The sequence below is a fragment of the Crocuta crocuta genome, unplaced genomic scaffold (genome assembly GCF_008692635.1).
Source record: "Crocuta crocuta isolate KB4526 unplaced genomic scaffold, BGI_CrCroc_1.0 scaffold144, whole genome shotgun sequence".
Classification (NCBI taxonomy): domain Eukaryota; kingdom Metazoa; phylum Chordata; class Mammalia; order Carnivora; family Hyaenidae; genus Crocuta; species Crocuta crocuta.
In genome coordinates, this window is record NW_027529669.1 from 276620 (window position 1) to 296421 (window position 19802).

At 43.9% G+C, this 19802-nt stretch overlaps 1 long non-coding RNA gene across 1 annotated transcript; it reads right to left on the reverse strand.

The window, feature by feature from the left end:
• Positions 1-7805: 7805 nt before the first annotated feature.
• Positions 7806-18646, reverse strand: LOC144230542 (uncharacterized). The gene is made up of 3 exons (XR_013334785.1): positions 18458-18646; positions 13191-13336; positions 7806-8112 (listed from the first exon to the last, which is right to left on the reverse strand). It is a non-coding gene; the product is annotated as an uncharacterized LOC144230542 (long non-coding RNA).
• Between the last annotated feature and the right edge of the window lie 1156 nt (positions 18647-19802).

Genomic DNA, 19802 nt, shown 5'->3' on the forward strand with positions numbered 1-19802 from the left:
TTGGACTTCCCAGACCCCAGAACTGTGAGAAATACATTTCTGTTGTTTGTAAACCACCCGGTCTATGGTTTTCTGTTCTAGCAGCTCAAACAGATTGAGACAGATGTGTACATTCCTTACCGTTTCTTGGAATTGCAGTAGCTCCGTTGCAAAGTTCCCAGCGGGAGAATCCAATCGGTTCACATTGGGTCAGCTGTCCCCTCCCGGCCCGGTCAGCTGTGAGCGGCAAGGTTGGGGGTGTACAGGCAGGGTGGTGTGACCTGGGTGGACATTTTGCTTCCACTGGGCCTGCTTCTACATTTCTCTCCCGCGTCTCCTTCCCTGCGTTTATTGACAAACTACCTCATCCAGCCAGGAAGAACATCATGGAAATGGGGGAAGTGGCTTCGAAGGCAAATGATCTGGGTTTGAATTGACTGTGATTTTGAAGAGGTTCCTCATCTCCGAGGCTGGTTCCTCACTGTAGTTAAGGGCTGTGAGGAGAAGTTGCCTTATGGACGAAGAGTACTGGATACACGCCTGGTATGAAGTAGGCCTTCGATGCGCCTTCATCATGAAGTATGAGCTTGGGCTTCTCATTCAAGGCTGTGCCTGCTTCTGGAACATTCTGCTGTGGAGCCCTTGGAGTTGCCACAGCACAGGCCCTGTTCCCACAGAAGCCATTGGCAAAGGCCTCTTCCTTTCCTTCCCTGGCTGGGCTGACAGGACCAGGCACGTCCCCAGCCTGTGAAGCTCCGTCTTCACATCCAGGGGCTCCTTGGCTCTTCCCCACGACCTTGGAGTTCAGCCTCCAGGGCTTTTCCTCACAGGCCCAGTCTTCCCACTCAGGCCCGTCTCCCTCGCCACAGGCCTCTCCACAAGCCCACTTGGATATGCACTAATGCCATTATCTTTCCGAAATTAAAATCAAGCCTCAACCTATAATGTTTCACGGAGAGGGAATTGGGGTTATATATTCCTGCGTCGAGCGGTATTCTATTTCAGTCATAGCATTTAATTATGATTGGTATGTTAGTGCCCACCGGAGCATAACAAATTGTCATTATGTTATTCTGCTGAGTCTAATTTAATTGGCAAGTTGTCACAAAAGCAATTATCCATCATTTATTTTGTTGCCGAAACCACATCTAGAAGAGCACCTGCTGTCTGTGAAGAGAAATGCGCCACAGTCTCTCAGCCCTGGATCCAGGCCACTCATCTGACACAAAGACATTGCTTCCCCTTCTGATTTAAAAATATGTTCCTCATTTCCTGCTGCGGCCTCACGAATCCTCCTGAGGGAGCCTCCAAGTACCAAAGGAGATTCATGGGCTGGGAAGGGGCCTCCCCCCGCCCGCCCCCCCCTCCCCGCGGCCCCTGAGGGGCTGGAGGTCAGCCCTGCTCTGTCAGGGTGCTGCTGGGCGGCAGCAGGAAGAAGCAGGCCCCGTGGAGGGCCGGGGCCTGACTGGGCTGGGCTTTGCTCTGTCAGCTGTTTCAGATGCCACCTCAGGGACGGAGTCATAAATATTTGTTGCTCTTTTCTACCAAGGCACACCGTGTGCTGGCTCCCTGGGAAAGCGAGATCGTTGGGCCGTTTCACAGAGAGGGGACCCTGAGGCCCTGGGGACTGGAGACTCAAAGTCGCAAGGGAAGTCTGAGAAGGAGCAGGACGACAGTGAAGGTTTCTGGAGTCCAAAGGCTCTTTTCGTTTTTCAGATTGAGTACAGGCAGGCCAAACCAAGGTACCTTTGGCCTGACGGAGTCCCAGAATGGCTCTCTGGGGCAGCAGGACAGAGCTCTGGCCTCCTAAAGGCTAGGCTTCAAGGGCCATATTTATATGGACATATCAGAGGTGGAGGCTTGGCGGTGGGAAGAGAAGGGAGGCCAAAGAGAAAAGGGAGGAAAAAGCCAGCAGGCCGCCTGCCCACGTAGAAAGCCCGAGAACGGAACTGTCCATGTCCCCCCGAGAGCCTCCGATTCCCAGTGCTTCGGGGGTCCCGTTAGCCCGTCCCTGCCTGGCTCCCTCCCCATGCCTGGAGCGACATCCCCCACACCCAAGCACAGGACGACTTTCGTGAGTGACCAGGTAGAGGCAGGCAAAGTCTGAATCATGGATTTGCTTTCTAATCATTCCTAAGGGAAGATGAGCCTGCAGGTCTGTGTCCTGTGGGCTGAGAGCAGATGGAAAATGACCAACTCTTGTTCTTGTTTCCACGATGCTCTTATTAGCATAGTAAACAAAAGATGCATTAAAAACAAAGGCAAAACCAAAAAACCAAAACCAAACAAACACAGAAAACCACCCCACCCCCCAGGTGGCGAAGGGGAAAAAAGGATCAGCCTGTTAAAGCAACCAGCTTTTCCCTCTGGGGCCAGTCGGCTCCAATTCTCAGGCTACCTCTTTGGGGACATTGGAAAATTACCAGCTTCCTGAACATAGGCAGATCAGTTCTTGCAACTTAAAAAAAAAAAAAAAAAAAGAAATCTCTCATTGTAATTGCTGACTAAAAATAAACGAGGGATCTGTCAGGTTGCTCCCTCCTAGACCAGCATTGTTCCTAAGGAATGTTCCCCATGGCTGTGGAGAAGTCGCTCTTGTCACCAGGAAGGCCACCATAGCCAAATGTTCAGGGTGGGAGGCCCCCATTGAATGTCCGGGGCCAAAGCTTATACAGCTGATAGCAGAGCAGGAAAACCTTAAAAAATATATTTTTTTAATGTTTATTCATTTTTGAGAGACGGAGACAGAACGTGAGTGGGGGAGGGATGGAGAGAGAGGGAGAGGGAGACACAGAATCCGAAGCAGGCTCTAGGCTCCGAGCCGCCAGCACAGAGCCTGATGCGGGGCTCGAACCCCCAGACCGTGAGATCATGACCTGAGCCAAAGTCAGACGCTTAACCAACTGAGCCACCCAGGCGCCCCAGAGCAGGAAAACCTTTAAGGCACAGGGAGGAGGCTGTGCGTGAAAGCCTCGCTGGGTGGGGCTCGATTACAAGCAAGGGCCCCAATTAGCTCTAGCTCTCTGGAATGTAAGTTGGGCTAGATGGGTCCAGAGCCATAAAAATTGTCCATCACCTTTGACTTGGGAAATCTGCTTAGGACAAGCAAACTGTTTCAAAAACAGAAGGATAGTGCTTGCCTTGGTGTTATTTTATAACAGGAAAGGCAAAATCTGTGCCGAGAGCAAACTGACCTGGACCGCGTGGCTCTAAGCCCGTGGATGCTGATGGAGTTTGCTTTATGTTCTCGGGGAGGGGTGTCGAGTCAGTAGTCCTTTGCAGGTGCATCAGGGAAACATTTATTGGGGTGCCTGGGTGGCTCAGTCGGGTGAGCGTCCGACTTCAGCTCAGGTCATGATCGCGCAGTTTGTGAGTTCGAGCCCCACATCAGGCTCTGTTCTGACAGCTCGGAGCCTGGAGCCTGCTTCGGATTCTGTGTCTCCCTCTCTCTCTGCCTCTCCCCTGCTCACACTCTGTCTGTCTGTCTCTCTGTAAAACATAAATAAACATTAAAAAATTTTTTTTAAAAAAGGAAGCATTTATTGAGCACCAGAATAGACAGAGCTGAGTTATGTGTGGATGCAAATTCGATTGAGTCCATCCCGTGTCCATGTCCTACTGCTGCTGTAACATAGTACATCCAACTTAGTGGCTTAACCAATACATATTTATCATCTTACAGCCCAGTACGTCAGAAGCCTGAAAGGGTCTCTGTGGGCTAAAAGCAAGATGCCTGCATGGCTGTTTTCCTCTCTGGAAGCTTTAGGGGAGAATCTGTGTCCTTGTCCTTTCCAGCATGCAGAGCCTGCCCGTGTTCCTAGGCTCGTTGATTCCTTCCTCCACCTTCACAGCCAGCAACGGTGAGCAGAATCCTTCTCACACTGCGTCACTCTGACCTTTTCCAGTGGTCACAGCTCCCTCAGACTCCCTTCTGCTTCTCTGTTCCATTTTTGAGGACCCATGTGATTATGCTGGACCCTCCCAGATAATTCAGGATAATCTGGTTTCAGGTCAGCTGACGAGCAGCCTTAATTCCCTTTTGCCACATAATGCAGAAGAGTCACAGGCTCTGGGGATTCGGATATGGACATCTGTGTGTGTGTGTGTGTGTGTGTGTGTGTGTGTGTGTGTGTGTGTGTAATCCAGAAATTCCTGGCTGGAGCTAGATGCTGTCCAACTCCGGTTTCCTTCTCTTCCTTGCAAAAGCTCTCCCATCACTCACTTGGGTCTCCCTGCTGTCACATAATCACCACGTGCCCTTTCCCACTCCCACGTGCCCATTGCTGCCCCTACCTGGCTACCCTTGTTTCTTCTGACTCCCTGCCCAAATCCCACCCACCCTTCACAGCCCAGATCAGATTCCACATCCTCCATGACTTGTCCGTGTGCGCCCTCACCCAGGGCTTCTATCGCATTTATATTTTCAATTACATGATACGCTACCGAAGTGTAATCACTCTCAGGCACTACTATCTCCATTTTAGTGTTTTATTATGCCTCAGCTAGCTTTTAACCACTCTGATACCAGGGCATGTGTTGTAATTCTTCTATCACCCTCATGGCACCTGGCATTGTGGTGCCAAGGAAAAGTTTGCCAAAGTTGTTCAAGCTACCTGAACAAATGGAACTCACGAAGGTACTGGACCCTGGGAATGGACTTGCGATCCAAAGAGAGTCCTGCTCTATTTTTTTTTTTTTATGTTTATTTATTTTTGACACAGGGAGCACCAGCAAGGAAGGGGCAGAGAGAGAGAGGGAGACAGAGAATCCAAAGCAGGCTCTGTACTGTCAGTGCAGAGCCCGATGTGGGGCTCAAACTCACGAACTGCAAGATCATGACTTGAGCCGAAATCAAGAGTCAGACGCTTTGCTGACTGAGCCCCCAGGCAGCCCTGGGGGTCCTGCTCAGGGTACTGACCAGCTGACGAGTGCCTTATGGTATGATATGACGAGAGCTGGAATAGAACTACGCTTAGGAGGGGCATCAAGGTCAGCTGGTGGGTGGATCAAGGAAGGCTTTTCAGAGGAGGTGATGTTTGAGCTGAGTTTGGAGAAATGAGTAGGAGTGAGCTAGATAAAGGGATGTGGGAGAAAGGCTCTATTCCGAGAGGGAGAGGAACATTCAAAGCAGAACAAAGAGGGGCATCTCACCTGGCAGGCTCAATTGGTAGAGCACATGACTCTTGATCTCAGGGTTGTGAGTTTGAGCCCCACATTTAGTGCAGAGAATATTTAAAAATAAAATCTTAAGGAAAAGCTGAACAAAGAGACTTACTGAATTCTGGAAAAGTTACTCACCCTCCGCCAGATATAAGAGTATTAATGATGCTAAATTCTGTCAACTTGGCTTTCCCAGCCTCCTGACACAAACTCACTGCTCTGATCACTTGAACCTCCTCTGTTCTGGTCCATAGTCATGGCGTGCTTTCCCCCAGCCTTGCACCTTCGTCCATTAACTTGGAAAAAAACGGTGAAAGCTGATATTCGCAAGTGAAACCAACAGAGAATGGACAAAAATGATTGAGTCGTACTAAGTCAAAAAACTAACAATGATAATACCTGTGACAGACAATAAATAATATTGTGAATGTATAACCTGATAAGGAAAAGGCAAAACTTAAAAAAAAAAAAAAAAAACCAGACAAAGGATATGAGCAGACGTTCAACAGATGAGAGAATACAGATGACCGACAAGCATTTGAAAAGACATGCAACTCTATTTGTAGTCAGGGAAACGGAAAACAAAACAACAATTAGTTCTGGTTTCACTCATCAGATCGGCAGAAATTAGACTGATAACATTCAGTCTTGTCAAGTGCGTGGGTAAACAGAGACTGCTGATGGGTTTAGCAGCGTGAATTGCTAAACCTTTTTGAAAAAGTAATCTCAGGATGACTTTTAGAAGTAAAAATGAGCAAGCACATCATTTGGCTCCAATTTTGAGAATGTATTTTACAGAAATAATAACATCAGTGTGAAGATATAAAAGGTATATACAATATATAATAAAACATACAATATTGTATACGTACAATAAGGTGTATATATATATATATATATATATGCACACAAAAGATTGACCCTATTTATAGTAGCAAAAGCTGGGTATAATCAGAATTGTCCATCAAACAAAGGCATCATTTAAATGAAAGTAGTTGCTCATGTCTTTTTTTGAATGCTATGATCATGATCGTAGAACAGTTTCAATATAAATACCGGTTTATGTAAAAAAAAAAAAAGAACTGTCCATCAATAGAGGAATGTTGGATAAATTATTGTATTTATTTATTTATTTGAGAGAGACAGAGGGAGAGAGAGGGAACGAGTGAGTGAGGAACAGAGACAGAGAGAGACACAGACAGAGAGAGAGATGGAGAGAGAAGGGGAGAGAAAGAGGTGGAGAGAGAGAGGGGGAGAGAGAAAATTCCAGGCAGCCTCCGTGCTGTCATCACGGAGCCCTCAGGGCTCCAGCTCAAGCGGGGCTCGAGCTCAGGAACCCTAATATCGTGACCTGAGCCCGAGTCGGATGCTTAACCAACTGAGCCATCCAGGCGCCCTTGCTTTATACTTTTTATTTTTGAGGGCAGACCCTCAGGCGATTTAGCTCAATGACCCTCTATTTGTTCACTTTGGTGTTTTTCCCTTTCCCCTTAGCCAGTGAGGGAAGGAGGTGAATCTTGAAAGACAGGTGTAGCAAACATGGGACAAAAATTAGATAAAATTATATTGATAATCATTACATAAATGATAGTAATTACAGAGTACTATGGAGGTATTATGAGGAGAAATCTCCATGATGCCATGAGATCACGTTAAGTCGCAGGAGCAGCGCTGAGCAGGGGGGCAGAGGGAGGGCCCATCAAGGGCAGTGGTTATGTTGGCTGAAGTGAGCGCCGAGGAAGCTATGGAAGACTGTATTCTCGGGGATGTCAGCACTGATGACCTCCAGTGACTGGAATGGGAGGGGAGGCAGTAACTTCAAATACATTTTGTATTGTTTGACTTGTGACGGTGAGCACCAACTATTTTTATAATTGCAAACATTAATAACCTTAAAAAAAAAAAGTACTTCGGCAGGAGCTCAGCGGGGGCCTCCCGGTGAAGGGGGGGGTGAGGGAGGATTCGCGCGGGCAAGTTCCTGAGCACAAGCCTTTTGTCCCTCCCTGGCCTCTCTTCTATTCAAATGAGCTAATTAAACAAATGTGAGCTAGCTTTCATTTCCTTGGTTAAGTGCCTTAGATCCTGGGATAAAAACAGCGTCATTTACATTTGTAGTGACCCTCTCTTTATATCCGTGAACTCCAATAATAAATTAATTAGAACCATTCAGCCCGAACCCGCCTCCCTGAGGATGGCCTTTCTTTGCGTGCGGGCCTCTGTCTGAATGGGGCTCAGGGCGACGTGTATTGTTATGGCTTCTACTCGGGAGCGGCAGGGGGAGCCCCGTGTCAGCCCCCCCGCATCTGAAGTCGTTGGGTACTTCGCTCACGTCTCCGAGCCTAAAACTAGTCGACTATCTGCCCGAATGACCAGGGAGAATGCCATTTGCATCTCAGCTTCCCGCTTCTAGGCCAGCGGAAAGCCTTTCTTCTGAGTCTGAGCTACTCCAGAGGTCAAAGTCCCACGGTCACCATGGCAACTCCCGGGGGGGGGGCGAGGGAGGGGGCGGAGGAGAAGAGTCCGAAACTTACCAGGGGGCCGCAGGAGAAGGCCACTTTCGCCAGAGATTTCAAAGTCTCAATTATTGGGCTGCTATACAGGGCACTGCTTTATATAGGATACATTATTTCTGGAAAAGTCGCTCTGGGTCAATTTTTTGGGTAACATTTTGTAATTTTATTTTGAGCGCGCGAGCGGAGTCCCCTGTATTTAGAACCTTGTTGTAAAGTCTTTTGTAAGGTGAATAAAAACACCTATTATTCTTTTGGTGCGAGCATAGATGTTCAGATTCAAGTTGCTTTGAAGGCGGACACACCACTTTCCTTGGGTTTTTGGATCGTCGTGTGGGTGAGAGTTGGGCAGAAGCCTTCTCTGAGTGATGCCTTAGGGGGTGCTTTGATGCCCTCTACCAAAAGAAGAGCCTGGGCCAAAGATTCGGGTGCCAGTGATTTTAAGTCTGCTGTCAGAAGAAACCTGGAGGGGAAGGGGAGAGGCAGGATAGGGAAGAGAAGAAACCAAGCAAAGGTGAGGTTTCCGGTTCCAGACTCAGCCTGATCCCGTGGGGAGCTGAGGTGCACCAATTACTCTTCAGAGCTTTGCTGCCTAGAATCAAAATTACCAGGTGTTTATGCTCCCAAATCAGTCAGTTATTGGGTATCGGCTGCCGAGGGGAAAGTGTGAAATTCCCAGAGGGAAGCAGCGTTGGTGCCCAAGGTCAATTCTCTGAAAGTCTTCAGTGGAAGCTGTTCGCTGCGAAGTACCCAGTGTGGGAGTGGGCATGCAGAGCTGGTGAAAGGGATCCCAGAGGACCCAGGAGGGGTTCCAGCGGAGTGCACTGCAAATGCCAAGCGTGGTATACAAATGGCTCCGTAAAGGCTCAACCTTTACAAGAAATCAGTGAATTGAATTCGCTTCCCACAACCACGTATTTAGAACGATGTTAGAGGGGAAAGATGATAGATAGTACGCTTAGGTAGACGCGGAGTCAGTGGAACAAACATTTCAGAAGAACAGGGAACGGATGGCTGTTATTTGGAGGAGTAGCCCCAGAGGCTCACAGGGCTCCTCCTGGGGCCCGAATTACTAAAGGTTTACCGGAAACTGAGAGGAAAGGTACTAGAACAGAGGGAAAAAGTTGAAAAGGAAGACCCCACTGAATGGATACCTTTCTATAAAAATTAAACAGATAAATGTAAATGTCATGTGAAGTGAATTTTATTATGGTTATTCATACCATGGAATATTACATGGCCACTAAGAATAATGGAGAATAATAACCATGACATAAACATGTTTGTGATTATTCAGTTATAAAAGGATGTTGCAATATTCACGGAAAGCATTTTGAAAGATGTTCTAAAATGCTGATGCTGCTTATCTCTCTAGAGGTGGCATGGTGCTTGATTTTTATTCTTCTGATTTTGCTCTTCTCTATTACTACTTATTTAAAATTGGAATTTATGAAAAAAAGCAGTCACAGGTAGCTTTGGTTGGTGTCTTTGTGTTTTTTTGCTTTAGCCACATGGGGTAAACATAGCTGAAATACAGAAGGCGTTAACAACTCTAAATCTGAATATATCTAGTAACAGAGTTGCAAAACACATGAATGAAAAACTTATAGAACGATAAGTGGCAATGATCAGTAGTTGATAGAAAAAACACAGAAAATCAGTAAGGCTCTAGAAATCTGAACAACACTGTCAGCCAAATCAACCTAACTGTTATTTGCAGAACGTTATCACGAACACTGGCAGAATAGATTTTCTTTTCAATTGCACAGGGGTCTTCACAGAGATAGACCATATACTAAGTAATAAAACAAGAATCAATAGCTAAAAGAATTGGCAATATAGAATATGTCCTCTGAGCACAGTAGGATTAAAGTAGATTTCAATAATAAGGAAGTTTCTAAAATATCGCCCTAGGGGCGGTGGGCTGGTCCATGGGTGGAACCTATGACTCATGATTTCAGTGTTGTGAGTTTAAGCCCTATGTTGGGTGTTGAGATTACTTAAAAAAATAAAATCTTAAAGTAAAATAAATTATCACCTTAATATTTGATAATTAAGCAACAACAATAGAATCCTCAAGTCAAAGAAGAAATCACAAATATTTTGAAGTGGGTGATAATGAAAGCAACATATCAGACTATCAAGGATGCAACTAAAACAGAGCTTAGAGAAACATCTAGAGCTTTAAATGCTTATATTAGAAAAGAAGAAAGGTTTAAAATGAATGACTTAAATCTCCACTTTAGGAAGAAACAGAAAAGCCAAATAAACTCAAAATAATAAAAGGAAGAAACTATAAAGATTACTGCAGAAATAAATGCAATAGAAAACAAAGAGTAGAATTAGTGGAAACAAAAGATACTTTAAAAAATAATGAATAAGTAAAAAAAATGAATAAGTAATAAACCCAGCGCTAGGATAATCAAGAAAAAAATGAAAAAGAACCAAATTACCAATATCGAGAATAAATGTGGAGATCTCACTATATAGCCTACAGACATTAAAGAGATATTAAGGAAATAATATAAACAACTTTATGCCAACAAATTCAACAACTTAAGAGATTTACAAATTTCTTCAAAGAGGCAAATGACTGGAACTGACTCAAAAAGAAATAGAAAACCCAAATAACCTTATTTTTATTAAAGAAGTTAAATTTATAATTTGAAAAGCCTTCTTATAAAGAAAACTCAAGGGAGTGCCTGGGTGGCTCAGTCAGTTAAGCATCCGACTCCTGATTTCGGCTCAGGTCCTCAGGTTATGATCTCACAGTTGTGAGATTGAGTCCCATGTCAGGCTCTGCACTGAGCATGGTGCCTGCTTCAGATTCTTTCTCCTGTGTCTCTCTCTTTCAAAGTAATAAACATTAAAAAAACAAAGAAAAATCAAGGCCCACATGATATCATTGGTGAATTATATCAAACAGCAAGGAAGAAATAATACCAATCTTATACAAATGTTTTCCAAAAATAGAGAAGATTTCACAGCTCACTTTGTGAAGAGAGTGTTACGTGATACCCAAACCAAAGACATTATAAGCGAAGAAAACCATAGAATAGCATCCCTTATGAACAGAGATGCAAACAGTCTTAACAAAACTTTAAGAAATCAAGTCCAGAAATATGTAAAAAGGATAATGCATCATGTCCCTAATGGGGCTAATTCCAGGAAAGCATGGTTGGTTTAATATTAAAAAATCAATTAGTGTAATTAATTTTATTAATAGAGTGAAAGAGAAAAACTACACGGTCAGCTCAATGGAAAAACGTATATGACAGTTATTTCCCCATTTATGATAGTTACTCTCAGGAAACAATGAATAGAAGGAAACTTCCTCAACTTGACCAAAGTCATGTAAGGAAAATCCTACAGCTGGGGCACCTGGGTGGCTCAGTTGGTTAAGCATCTGACTCTTGATTTCTGCTCAGGACATGGTCTCATAGTGTGTGGGATCGAGCCCTCTGTTGGGCTCTTCACTGAAGGCACAGAGCTGGCTTGGGATTCTCTGTCTCCCTCTCTTTCTGCCCCTCTGCAGCTTGCACGCAAGCGTTCTCTCACTCTCTGTCTTAAAATGAGTAAAAGCTTATAAAAACCCCAACCCTATAGTTAACATCATACTTAATGGTGAAATATTGACTATTTCCTCCCCAAGATTGGGAAAAAGGCAAGTGAATGCTCTCACCATGTCACAGCTGGAGATTCTAACAGGTGCAATAAGGCAAAACCAACCAACAAACAAAAGGAAAAACATGTAAACAGACAGAAAAGTAGAAACAAAGCCATCTTGGTTCACAGATGACATGGTTTTTTAAAAGTAGAAAATCCTAAAGAAAGCTACAAGAACAGAGAAGTGAGTGTAGAGAAGTTTTAGGATACAAAGTCTATTATGAACAAAAATCAGTTCTATTTCTCCACGCTAGCAATAAACAACTGGAAACTGAAATTCTTAAAGACATCACCAATAATAGCATTAAAATATTAAATACGTGGAGATATATTTGATGAAAAACATGCAACACACGGAAAAGATTTTTAAGTAGTTGAGAGAGATCAAAGAAGGCTTAAATAATAGGAGATATATGATGTTTGCTATGGACTAAATTGTATACTCCTCCCCTACCTCGCCCCCATTCATGTGTTGAAGTCCTAACTCCCAATGTGACTGTATTTGTGGCCTCCGAGGAAGCAGCTAAAATTAAATGAGGTCAAGAGGGTGGAGATCTGATTCAATAGGATTAGTATCCCTATGAGAGGCGCCCCCAGAGAGCTCTCTTTCTGTGTCTCCCTCTCTCCTTCTCTCCCGTGTGCACACAAAGAAGTCACGTGAGCATAGTGAGATGTAGCAGAGGAAAAGCCTCAGGATGAAACCTGCCTTGCCGGCGCCTTGACTTTGGGCTTTGCAGCCTCCAGAACTGTGAGAAATAAATGCCTGGTGTTTAAGCCACACCATCTGTGGTGCTTTGTTATGGCGGCCTGAGCAGACTAACACAATGTTCATGGATCAGAAGACTCCACAGTGTTGAGCTGTCAGTTTGGTGCGCCTGGCTGGCTTAGTCAGTAGAGCATGCAACTCTCCATTTCAGGGTCATAAGTTCAAGCCCCATGTTGGGTGTGGAGACTGCTTAAAAAAAATGTCAGTTCAACTTAGATCCACCTAGAGATTCAACACAGTTCCAATTAAAGTACCAGAAGACATTTTTATTGAAATTGGCAAGCCGTTTCTAACATTTACATGAAGATTCAAAGGACCTAGCAGGGCCAAAACAACAGAGGAAAAGGGCAAAGTTGGAAAACTTATCCTACCTGATTTCAAGACTTTGTTACACAGCTACATGAATCGAGACAGTGTGGTACTGGTGTGAAGATAACTATCCAGTTCAATGGAACCAAATAGAAAGCTCCGAACTAGACCATCACATATTGGACCAACTGATTCTCAGAGGAGCTGTCAAAGCCTCTTAAGAATAAGAACTTTTTGTCCACTAAATGCCACCAGCAAGAGAGTGTAAGTCAGAATCCAGAATTATTATACCAATAGTATGATCAGGAACATTTAATATAAAGAAATACAATATAAAGAAAAAGAAGAAGGTGATTTAAGGTTTAAAAAGGTAGAGGAAAGTGCTAAGATATAATAAAGGTAGTAATTTCAGGAAGTGGCATCTATCCCAAGGCTGAGGGAAAAGTGAACAAGGAAGGAGCTTAAAAACCTAGGGGCACCTCGCTGGCTTAGTCAGGGGAGTGTGTGACTCTCGATCATGGGGTTGTGGGGTCAAGCCCCACACTGGGTGTAGAGATTATTTAAAAATAAAATCTTAAAAAAAAAAAAAAAAACTTAGAAGGAGAGCCCTGTAAGGCCAAGAATCAGGTCTCTGGAGGGCGGGGGGCATGGCCGCTTCAAGAACATCCTGTCCGCTACAGCAATAACAAAGGCTGGAAAGTACTGGCCACTGTGGTAAACAAGCCAGGGCCCCGGCACACTGCTCCATTGGGTGTTCCATGCAAAAATGTAACAGCAGAAGAAAAAAAGTAACTCTTCACCTTCCAGCCTCATTGTGAGCCTCGGTATCTTCTGCCTGACAAAACACAGCATCAAGCCAGCTGGCAAAGGAGAAATGCCATCCTCAGAGTCCGGCTGCAGAATCACGAAGCAGAGCAAAGCAATCACAAAGGTGGTAGATTTACAGCTGGAACGAAAGTGAAAAGGCAAACCACAGAGAGTGGAAGAGAGTATTCGTCATAGGTCTGCTGTCAAAGGAGTCCTATACAGAATATTTAAGGCACTCCTACAAATCAATACAGGAAAAAGACGGACAAGCCAACAGAAAAATAGGCAAAAGACTTGTACCAGTACATTACAAAAGAACATTTCTCAGTAGTCAATAAGTATATTAAAATGTCATCCTGGGAATATAAATTAAACTACAATGTGATACTATTATACACCCACCAGAATGGCTTAAATGGAAGAGATCCTATATCGACTATATATCCAGTGACTTTGGTAAATTACTTATTCATCCTAATAGTGCTTCTCCCTATGTTTGGGGTTTCTATGTACCCAATTATGCTGTCTGTGAATAATGGCAGCGTGCTTTATGTATTTTGAAGCTCTGTTGTTAGCTGGACCAATATTTATGATTATGCATTTGCTCCTTTATTATTATGAAATGACCCTTACCCCAGGTAATATTCCTGCTCTAAAATTTGTCTGACGTTTTATAGCAACTCCCGCGTTCTTGTTGGTGAGATAGATCTTTTTCCATGTTTTTACTTCTGACCCACTTGTCCTTTAAAATTTTTTAAATGTTTATTTATTTTTGAGAGAGGGAGAGAGAGCACAGTGGGGGAGGGGCACAGAGAGAGGGAGACAGAGGATCTGAAGCAGGCTCTGCGCTGACAGCAGAGAGCCCAATGCAGGGCTCCAACTCACAAATCGTGAGATCATGACCTGAGCCGAAGTCAGACGTTCAACCAACTGAGCCAACCAGATGCCTCAACACATTTGTTTCATTCATTCATTCATTCATTCATTCATTCATTCATTTTGAGAGAGAGCGAGCACACATGAGCTGGGGAGGGGCAGTGAGAGGGAGAGACAGAATCCCAAGGAGGCTCTGTACAGACAGCACAAAGCCCGACATGGGGCTCAAACTCACAAACCATGAAATCATGACTTGAGCCAAGACCAAGAGTTGGATGCTTAACCGACTGAGCCACCCAGGCACCCCGTATTCTTTACACTTGAAGTGGATTCCTTGTAGAGAGTATATTGCTGTGTCTTGCTTTCTTATCCAATCTGATCATCTCTACCTCTTGGTTGGGGCACCTACTGATGTGGTTAGATTTAAATTTTTTTTTTTAATGTTTTATTTATTTCTAGGAGAGAGAGAGAGAGACAGCGTGAACAGGGGAGGGTCAGAGAGAGAGGGAGTCACAGGCTGAAACAGGCTCCAGGCTCTGAGCTGGCAGTCAGCACAGAGCCCGACGCGGGGCTCGAACCCACGAACTGCGAGATCATGACCTAAGCGAAAGTCGGACGCTTAACCGACTAAGCCACCCAGGCGCCCCTGATATGGTTAGATTTAAAAATATCACTTTGTTATTTGGTTTCTATTTGTGCCATCTATTCTTTGTTCCTCCCCCCTCCTCTTTTTGTGTTCTTTTTATGATTTCATTTTATCACTGCTATTTACTTATTAGCTGAACCTTTTTGTTCTTTTAGTGATCGCTTTAGGATTTATAATGTAGACATTTAACTTATCACAGTCTGTCTTCAAGAAATATTTTACCACTTCACATATGGTGTGAGACCCTTATACCACTAGCCTTCCACTTCTCCCCTCCTGGCCTTTGTGCTATTGCTGTCATACATTTTACTTCTATACATTTACTTTATTTATTTATTTATTTTTTATTACAATTTTTAAAAATGTTATTTATTTTTGAGAGACAGAGAGAGACAGTGTGAGCAGGGGAGGGTCAGAGAGAGAGGGAGACACAGAATCTGAAGCAGGCTCCAGGCTCTGAGCTAGCTGTCAGCACAGAGCCTGATGCGGGGCTCGAACCCACGAGCTGTGAGATCATGACCTGAGCTGAAGTCAGACACCCAACCGACTGAGCCACCCAGGCGCCCCTCTATACATTTACTTTAAACTATCAATTACATTTTAAGGAGATTTAAATAATTTAATAAAATTAGGCTTTATGTTTACCCAACTATTTACTATTTCTGGGGCTCTTCCTTTATATAAATTCAAATTTTCTTTTCTTTCTTTTCGTTCGTTCATTCCTTCCTTTCTTCCTTCCTTTCTTTTTTTAAGTAGGCTTCACATCCAGCATGAAGCCCATTGTGTGGATTGAACTCACAACGCTGGGATCAAGACCTGAGCTGAGATCTAGAGTCAGATGCTTAACCAACTGAGCCACCCAGGCACCCCTCCAAATTTTCTTTTGACGTAATTTTCATTCTGCCTGAAAAACCTACTTGAAGATTTCATTGTACTAGTGGTTTGCTGGCGATGGCTTCTCTCAGCTTTCATGTCTGAAATGGTCCTTTTTTTTTTTTTTCATTTTTGAGAGATTTTCTGTGTGTAGAAATTTACGCTGGTAGTTTTTTTCCCAGTTGTCACTCCACTATCTTCTCATTTGCATTGCTTATGATGAGAAGTCTGCAGTCATTCTTAACGTTTTTCTGTATGTCTTTTTTTCTCTGGCTGCTTTTAAGATTTTTCTCAAAAAAACAAAAAATTGGGGCACCTGGGTGGCTTAGTCGGTTAAGCGTCCGACTTTCGCTTAGGTCATGATCTCACGGTTTGTGGGTTCGAGCCCCGTGTTGGGCTCTGTGCTGACTGCCAGCTCAGAGCCTGGAGCCTGTTTCGGTCTGTGACGCCTTCTCTCTCTGACCCTCCCCTGCTCACGCTGTCTCTCTCTCTCTCTCCTAGAAATAAATAAAAATATTTTTTAAAAAACCCAAAAAATTGCTGGTTTTAAGTATTGTGATTATGATATGGCTTAATGCAGTTTTCTTCATGCTCCTTGTTCTTGGGTTTGTATCTGTGGGTTTATAATTTTCATCAAATTTGGAAAAATCTTATTATTTCTTCTGTTTTGTCCCTCTCTTTCTCCTCTTCTTGAATTCCAATTAAACATATGTTTGATGTTATGTCACAGGGCACCGAAATGGTTTTTGTTATTATATCATCAAGTTCATTACTTGTTTTCTTCTGCAGTAAGTCCACCCAGATTTATTTTTCATCTCTAGAAGTCCACCTGGGGTCTTATTAAATATTGTTCATGTCTATTCTTATCATGATCACATTTTCTTTTTTGGACATATGAAGTGATGGTTATTTATTTATTTATTTTTTTACAAATAGTTTATTGTCAAATTAGTTTCCACATAACACTCAGTGCTCATTCCCACAAGTGTCCTCCTCCATGCAAGTGATGGTTATTTTTAATACTGTCTACTATCAGTTGTGTCATTTATGGATCTGTTTCTGGTGCTTGGTGTTTCTTTTGGTTATGGATCCTATGGTCCTGCTTCTTTTCATGTCTGGCTATTTTTGAGTTCTTCCCTCTACTGGGACCAAATGTGATTCCCCAACACTTCAACCTGTTGATCCTAATTTTGTTTTTTAGAGTTATGTAAACTCCATGTTATTGGTGTATGTAGCACCTTTCTTCATTGCACTTCACAACCTTTTAATTGCCACATTCACTTGTGTGATCATTTGATCAATTCTGCCATCTTCACCAGACTCCCTCTATGATACATGTGGCTCTGGGAATAATCCCAGCCACCAATATATACCAGTATAGCACATAGGCCTTGGGCACCAGAGCTCCTGGATAAATATTTGTTGATGAATCAGTGAATGAGTGTTTGGGTTTAATGATTGGCACCTGTTAAGACTGCCACTCTGCTACCTGCTCTAAATTTGGATTTTGTAGTTTCAGAATTTAGCTCTTTGTCTTGAGACATGACAATTGGTCACAAGTATAAAAACCTTATTTGGATCCTGATTCAAGTAAACAAACAAAAATATGTATGAGATAATCAGGAAAAGTTAGACCTTGCCTGGATACTTGATCATATTGAGGAATTATTATTAGTTTTTTCGAGGTTGAGCATGGCGTAGTGACAATTTTTTTTTTTTTTTTTTAGAGAGAGAGAGTGAGAGTGGGTGGGAGAAAGGCAGAGGGTGTGGGAGAGATGGTCTTAGGTCTTAAGCAGGCTCCACACCCAGTGCAGAGCAGGATGTGGGGATCAATCATGATTTTGGGATCATGATCTGAGCCAAAATTGAGAGTCAGATGCTCAATTGACTGTGCCATCCAGGCACCCTATAGTGACAATGACTTTAGAAGGATTTTATCATATATATATGATATATATATGGATGAAATTGTGCAATGTTTGGATTTGCTTCAAAATAATTGGTAGGGAAGGAGGAAATGATGGGACTGAAGATGAAACAAGATTGGCCATGAGTTAATCATTGTTGAACCTAGAAAAAGGATGTATAGGGTTTATTAAATTTTTTTAATGTTTTATTTATTTCTGAGAGAGAGAGAGAGAGAGAGAGAGAGAGAGAGGGAGAGAGAGACAGCGTGAGCAGGGGAGGGTCAGAGAGAGAGGGAGATACAGAATCCGAAACCGGCTCCAGGTTCTGAGCTGGCCGTCAGCACAGAGTCTGACACAGGGCTTGAACCCACGAATGGTGTGATCATGACCTGAGCCGAAGTCGGATGCTTAACTGACTGAGCCACCCAGGCGCTCCTATATAGGGTTTATTATACTCCAAAATGTCCCCTTTTAAAAGTTTATTTAAAAAAATCCAGGGTTGCCTGGGTGGCTCAGTTGGTTGAGCATCTGACTCTTGATTTTGGCTCAGGTCATGATCTCACGGTTGGTAGGACCCGGCTCCACAAAGGGCTCTGTATTGACATCGTGGAGCCTGTTTGGGATTCTCTCTTACCCTCTCTGTCTGTTCCTCTTCTGCTCAGACTTGCTCCTCTCTCTCTGAAAATAATAAACTTTAAAAAATATCAGCAGTCTGACTGGCTGAACAAAAGGTCCATGGACAGAGGTGGGAAGGGTATTCAGGATGGGAGGGCTCTGGGTTGGGAGAAAGTCAGAGGGTTCAAAGACCCAGGACCCTTCCAAGCCACCCAGAGGCTGCCAAACCAGGGGTGTCTCTGACACAGTGAGTGACTTCTGAAGGCAGTGCCCGTTCTGTTTGCTTCCTTGTGTATTTGTTAACCGTCCCCTTCATTCTCCTAAACAGAGCGGCCATACTTACAGGCTAACTCAAACAGACTGCAAAAAGATGCCCTTTCGCAACAATCCTCGCTGCCCTGCGTTTACTCAGGCCGGGCTCCCAGATGACTTGATGATTCTTCTTTGACACAGTGTGTCTGCAATTTGAAACAGGAGCTCAGAGCAGGCACTCAGGGGGCACCATAGGAGCTTCTGGTCTCTTACTTACCTAGATACTCCCTGACCGTTTTTAGGATTCAAGATGTGAACGCCAGTCCTTTCTGATTGGTGTTTCTCCTTTTCGCAAGGGCTGCTGGGAGGGAACTTCTGAGAAGCTACTGAGGCCCCACTCGGCCCCTCCCACCTAAGCCCCACCCACCGAGGCCCCACTGAGGCCCCGCCCACTGTTCTCAGCTCACTCGCCTCGATGCCAGCCTGGAGGGAGTGATTTCTCAGGCTCAGACCCTCCGTCTTCCCCATTTCGGCAGTACCCACGTATCCGTTTTCTGCGGGCTGCTGGCCCAGAACACAGAAGGCTGGTGTCTCTAAGATCTGACCAGGACAACTCAGTGTTTTAGGCAAATGAGGTCATCCAGTGGAAAATTTTATCTTAACTTCCTCTGGGTCCTCCTGTGTAAACAGCAGTCTATATTTAGCTGTGTATATCATAATTGCTTCTGTTCTCCCCGCCCCCCCATATCCTCCTTGTATGGAGGTGAAAGCTAAGAAGATGTGGGCATTTTGAGGGAGCAAAGATGTGTTAATGTGCCTGGAGTAGCAGAATTTTAACACCACTAGAGTAAACGATACAAATGAAAAAAATTCTGGAAAAATGATTTCCATTAAAACTTTTCACTTAGATGTTAAAGCAAAAACTCATGATGGGGTTTCTGATTTGAAGGCCAATAATTATTTTCCATTGTAAAAATGAAACACTCCATTTACAAACTGTTGAAAAATACACACACACACACACACACACGCAAAAAACAAACCCCCCAAAGCCTAGCCATGGCTTTTTTGGATCCCATCGCCCAAACACAAGCATAAATACATTTTTGTCTGTTTTATTCCACTAGTTTGAAAAATTTTTTTTAATGTGTATTTATTTTTGAGAGAGAGAGAGACAGAGTACAAGTGGGGGAGGGGCAGAGAGAGAGGGAGACACAGAATCTGAAGCAGGCTCCAGGCTCTGAGCTGTCAGCACAGAGCCTGACGTGGGGCTTGAACTCCTGAACTGCGAGATCATGATGTGAGCTGAAGTTGGACACTTAATGATCTGAGCCACCCAGGCGCCCCATATGCCACTCGATTTTTAAAACCACGGTCCCCATCATCTTGTGCTGGTGGTTGAAAGTCTAGTGTCTATAAATTTCTATGTAACTATC